This window comes from Sciurus carolinensis, chromosome 2 (assembly GCF_902686445.1).
Source record: "Sciurus carolinensis chromosome 2, mSciCar1.2, whole genome shotgun sequence".
NCBI lineage: Eukaryota > Metazoa > Chordata > Mammalia > Rodentia > Sciuridae > Sciurus > Sciurus carolinensis.
The window spans coordinates 174392407-174398439 of record NC_062214.1 but is presented as its reverse complement, the minus strand read 5'-3'; positions in this window follow the sequence as shown (position 1 = coordinate 174398439).

Genomic DNA, 6033 nt, shown 5'->3' with positions numbered 1-6033 from the left:
TGCTCGTTGCAGACGAGGCTGCGGAGTTCATCTTGGGGTGACTGCTCTGATCCTTTAGGCTGCGGAGTTCATCTTGGGGTGACTGCTCTGATCCTTTCCTCTCTCAGTAAATAAGCAAACTTGCTGGAAGCAGCCGAAACGAGTCGCAGAGGACCCACCTCTCAGCGTGGGAAACCGGCTCCGCTATTTTTGGTGACCCACTTGCTCCGCCGTCTCCCCCTCGCTGGATAGGTTTCTTCTGCGCACGCAGGACCTGCTCCGAGGAAGCGGGCCTTCCAGCGGGACACGCCTTCTTTCCAGTTGCTCTGCTGTGTCTGCCCATCCCGTCACTTGGCACCCAAGCCTGGATCCGGCTTCCGAAGCTCTGGGGTCAGCGGCGCAGGACCTCCATTCCCGCTCCACCGGGCAGGGCCACGCCCCACCGAGTCGCCGCTCCGCGACTAGAAGGAAGCTGGACGTGCCCAGGGTGAGACGCACACGGGCGGGCTTCCTCTTCCCTGCGGTCACTGTGGGATATTTAGACGCCCCGTCCCTCAGGCCTTCAGTCTAATGCTAGCATTAAAAATGAGGAGACATTTAGGTGGCCAAAGGAAGAGCTAAGGCGTTTCCTCTGGTCCAGCAGGTCTTCGTGGGACACTCATCGCCAGGGCCCTGTACGAGGGCAGGGACCCCAGAGGTGCTCGAGACCCGGTCCCCTGGCCTTGAGAATCGTACAGCTGATGCGCAGGCGGCCCGAGCTACCAAGAGTTCAGCGACAGAAGGAAGAAGACTGAGAGGGCTCCGAGGGTAGAAGACGGATAAACCCCACAGGACGGAGGCCGCCCGAAGGGATGCTGCCCGAAGAGCAACGGGGCACGGTGGCCCAACTCGCTGCGCAGGGAGTGGAGGAGGAGCGTGGACCATCCGGGAGGAGGGATGACAGGCGGCCGCGGGGCAGGCCCCAGCCGGTGCCCCTTCCTGGTCTCCGTGAAGACGAAACATAAAGAAATAGACGAATTTGACACGGGCTCAGTGAAGACAGATTGGGGTGCGTCGTGAAATGGGTTGTTCCACTGTGCTTCGTGGGGGCATCAGCGAATCAGGATGGATGCTCATTGGTTGGACGTGGTTCAAGGTCCGATCTGACTGAAGACAAGGAACTGGAGCGATGGCTTCTGAGCGCACCACCCGACCTCGAAGTCTGAATCTCAGGGGAAATGGTGCCATACAGTGAAGGTTCCTACCGTGACACACGGAAGGCACGACGGAGACCTTCAGGGGAGAAATCAGACTCGGGCAAAGGAACGAGAATGAAGAGAACGTGTGCTGGCCAAGGTGCGCCGTGTGCGCAGCAGCGCGGGAGGGCAGGCCGGGCGCCAGAGGGCGGGTCTCGGATTGGGCGATCAGCTTCTTGCCGGGTACGGTGGCAAGTGCCTGTAATTCCAGCTACTTGGGAGGCCGAGGCAGGAGGATCGAAAGTTCAAAGCTAGCCTTAGCCACCTAGTGAGGCCCTAAGCAACTGGGCGAGGCTCTGTCTCAAAATAAAAAATAAAACATGCTGGGGATGTAGCTCAGTGGTCAAGCAGCCCTGGGTTTAATCCCTGAGACAGAAAAAAAAAAAAAAAAAAAAACCCAGAAGAAAAAACTGGGGTGTAAATCAGTGGTAGAGCACTTGCCTAGCATACCTGAGGCCTGGGATTCAATCCCCAGTACTACAAAACTAAAACAAAACATAGGAAGGAACAAACAACTTTTTATTTGCTGTGCGATCATGGGCAAGTTACTAAACCTCTCTGGGTCCCAGTTTCCTTATCTATTAAAAAAGAAAAAAAAAAAAAAAAAACCCAATTGCTTTCTCTGTAGTTGTGAAAATAAATGAGACAAATGCATGATAATCTACTACCTTCTGTCTCATACTTGTTGAGTGAATGAATGAATGAAGTGCTTAGGGAGAGAGTTTTGAATAGTAAACACTCAATAAACACCCGCCATCATTATCAGCATCATCCAAATTTCTGCCCCGGGGACACCCATCTCGCTCGGGGGCTCCTGGTGATGGCTGAACTGTGCGTGCTTTCAGATCATTTTTGGAAAACAATGAAACCCAAGCACTGCTGCGGGTCTTGGCACAGCTGTCTGCTCACCAGCACACTATGCCATCTCTCCTTTGGGCTTTGGACCCAGTGCTTCCGAATCGCAGCCAACGATTTTCTAAAACAAGCTGAGAGGAACCTGGTCTGTTCCTCCATCTCTGCCTCTCTGTTCCTCTCCCCTCCTCCCCTTTTATTTTGGTCCAGGAGCATGTCCCCAGCATGTCCCCAGCATGTCAACAGCAGTGGGAAGTAACCTAATTAGTAGTTATTTGATAGACTGCCCACCCTCCGTCCCACTGGCAATCTCGCAGCCTTTTTCTGCAGACAGGAAAATATTTCCTTGCTAATTAATCTGAGCACAGGGATTTGAGTTTGGACCAAGGCAGGGAAATCCATCTCCAGGAGTCTTGCTCAATTGCATCTGTTTCTCCCGCAATCATTTCCTTCCCTCAGACACCCCCTGCTCCAACCCACCCTCTCCCATCTCATCTGCTCCTGTATTAGGACTGGCTGCCCGGGCGACTTTGCGCATGCCCCTCGTGGCCCCTCTTAAGAGGAGGCTGCTCTCTGAGGACTGGCTTCAGGCTGACTGTCCTCCAGCACCAGGTACTGCCTGGGGAAGATTCTGGCTCCTTGGCTTGTGGGGGCTGTGGCACCAATGACTTTGGTCTGCTCTGCTCCCCGGTCCCACCTCATCGCGGTGCCCCCTGCCCCCGCACGCCATGCTCCAAACAAATACAGACATCTCGCTGTCGTTTTTAAATAAGGTTCAGTTTCTGTCCCTGGGCCCTGCCCTGGTCCTCTGTAGAATTCGCTATTTGCATCCAAAGAGGTTCCCACGAAAGGGCAGCACTCTGAATTAGTGCATGTGACCTTCCTCCCTAGCAGCTTCCACCAGGTCCTGTGATGTCCCGGTGCATGTGCTGGACACTGGCGGTCAGGGCAGGGACTTGGGTCTCAGCAGGAGTCTGCCAAGGGCAGGAGGCTTCCCACAGGCCGGTGGTGATGAGCTCTGCTGGAGGAGCTTGGGATCAGTGGAAGGCGCTGCCTTGACCAATATGCACTTACTGGACAAACAGGAAGATTTGGAAAGAGACCCGTTGGAGTGTAGAAGACGATTTGTTGCTTTTTGTTTGTGCAGCAAACCCTTTTCTGGCAAATCTCTCCCGTTCTGCCTCGGCAGCGGGTCCACGTCTGTTACTGGCCGTCTTGGAGGTGCCGTGGCTCACACCACGAGTCAGGAGGGTCCTGTGCTGCCTTCTCCTGCAGGGTCTCGGACTGGGCACCCTGAGGCCGAAAGCAGCCCAGCTCATCCCCACCTTTGGCTGCCCTGGCTCCTGACCTTTCTGAGGTTTGGCCCTTCCTGTGGGCTCCTCCTTCCTTCTAGCACATTCCAAGGTTAAACCAGATCACTGTGGAGCTGGTGATCCCTTGCCCTGGGTAGTCCAACTCGCCACCTACCAGCCTCTCCCTTCTATCTCCCAAGACCAGATTTAGAGGAATGCTCTGCGTCTGGGGTTGGGCAACTTTAAAATGAAATTGCAACATAGGGGCCGAAGGTCAGTGTTCTTTTCCCATCATGCCCCTGAGTCTCTTGACCTTCTCAGACAGTTTCTCAGAAATGTTCTCCACTTTTCTTGGGCACCAGCTCCAACACAGGAGGGGCTCCTTCTCTGGCTCTGTCCTTCCTGTCCATGTGTGATGCCCCCAGGCTGCGACATCCTTCTGGAGAAGAAGACCAGGCCTTCACCAGAGGGTGTGTGATGCTTGAGCGCCCCTCCTCCGCAACTGGATGGAAAAGGGGCGGGGCCTGCGGTGGACAAGGGGTGCTTCTGGGCTCTTCTTCAGTAGCTGGAGGAAGGCCGGCTTCCCCTACTGGCCCCTTGAAGTAGGCGCACATTGTTCCCCAAAAGATATTCACGCGGGTAACAGAGTCTAAGCCCAACTTGAAGACGGTCGTGTTTTCTCAAGTGTCAGCAAATCCTGCCCCGAAGCCAACGTGTGCTTTAGGCTATTTGTCGATAGCACTTGTCTCCCCTCCTGCCCGCCGGGTCCTGCCTGTGGGGTTAACACACCACACTGGCCTGCATCCTACTTTCCTTTCCTACTCACGAGTGGGCCCCGGAGTCCACTGGGTTCTAAAGGTCCTGAAGTCTTCCTTTGAGGGAACTGGCCAACTATTCTTGGGCTACAGAAACCCATTTATTGATAATGTCCTAATGACACCTTTGCGTCATGCCTACTTCCTGAAGAACGATAGCAGATCCCTCTCCTTAAAGAGCACACGGATAAATCCAGATTGGTTCAAGTTAATTCCAAGTTAGCAAGGTAGCCCTGGGGGATCTGTTGTAAGTAAAGTCCCACCAGCGCCAAGGTGGGACCGTGATGGGGAGCAGGCAAGGCTCCTCGACGGGAAGCACTTCTTGAGGTCACTCAGGGATTATTCTCAGCTGCTCTGGGTCCAAGACTCCCCCGATGGCACTAGACTTAAAAAAGTCAAGCCCTTTCCTCAGTGCCGCCTGCATAATGGCGCTCCTCTAGACCCAGAGATTATTTCTCAAGTTGCCCTTGAACAGGGATCACTTAATCCAAAGGGAGGAAAGACATTTTTCAGGTGATATTTATATAACTCCCAGGACATGGCTTAAATCTCAGCCTGAATCTCTAGGATGACAATCTGGGAAAGCCACTCAAATCCCTTGCTTCACTCAGATATGACTCAAGAACCTGGAGGACTCAATCCCGAAGGGCTCCGCACATGCCAGGTAGCGCAGTGGCCAAGAGCAAAGGCTCTAGGCTCCCAGGGTCCAAGCCCTGGCTGGCTGTTCCTTTGCAACTGTTACCTATTGCTGTGTAACAAATGATCCCAAACTCAGCAGCTTAAAATAACACACTCCTGACTCACCTTTCTGTGGGTCCAGGAATCTAGGATGAGCTCGGCTGAGTCCTCTGCCTCAGCATCTTTCACCAGATGACAGTCAGGGTATTTATAGGGACACCAGACTCACTCGAACTTCCAGACTCATTCATGTGATGGGGAAAGACTCGCTTCCAAACTCCATCGCCTGTCAGCAGGATTCAAGTCCTCCTGGTTGCTGAGCAAAGGCTGCCTGCGGTTCCTGGAGACCTCTGCCGAGGACAGCTCCCAAGATGGAGGCTCCCTTCACCAGAGCAGCAGCCCGAGAAGAGCGGGGAGGAAGTGTGAGCCTTTTGTAACCCAATCTCTGAAGTGGCCCCTCATCCCTTTGGTCTCATGCTAGTCACCAGGCCAGTCCACACGCAGGGGGAGGGAATGACGCACGGGGTGAAATAGCAGGACGACTAGAGGCTGCCTCCCGCCGCAGCCAAGGGGTTTCAATGGTTAACTCACCTCTCGGTGCCTCCCTTCCCATCTTTAAGATGGAGACGCTAATAATTAGTAATATTTCATCTCTAGGGATATTGGGTGAATTATGTACATCAAACCAGGTAAAGAATTCAAAACGTGCCTGGGAACAGTGCATGTTCAAGACGTGTGAGCAACCATAAGATTTAGGACGGGAGAAATACCAGAGAGTGGATTTGAGGTGCCAGTCCATTAGTCTAGGGTCCTGCCTGCTCTGCTGCCGTAGAAGACAATCTAGAATCATGGAAAGGGACAGTGGGGAGGCTGCAGTGGACAGGTCACCAAGATGCTGGGTGCCAGCATGGGAAAGGATTCTGGCCAGCTAGGCTGCTCCCAGGAACCCAGCTCTCCATCTCCTAAAGAGGCCCAGGGTTCAGCTTTATCTCATCTGTAGCATCTACATACATGGAGCCTTTCCTAAGTACTTGGAATTGTACAAAGTACCCTGCACGCACCACCCCACTTAACCCTGCCACATCCTTGTAATGCAGGTACTATTGCTACTCCCAATTTATAAGATCGTGCATATTCCAACTGGGAGGATTATAAAAGAGGGATTTACAGTGAAAATTGAAG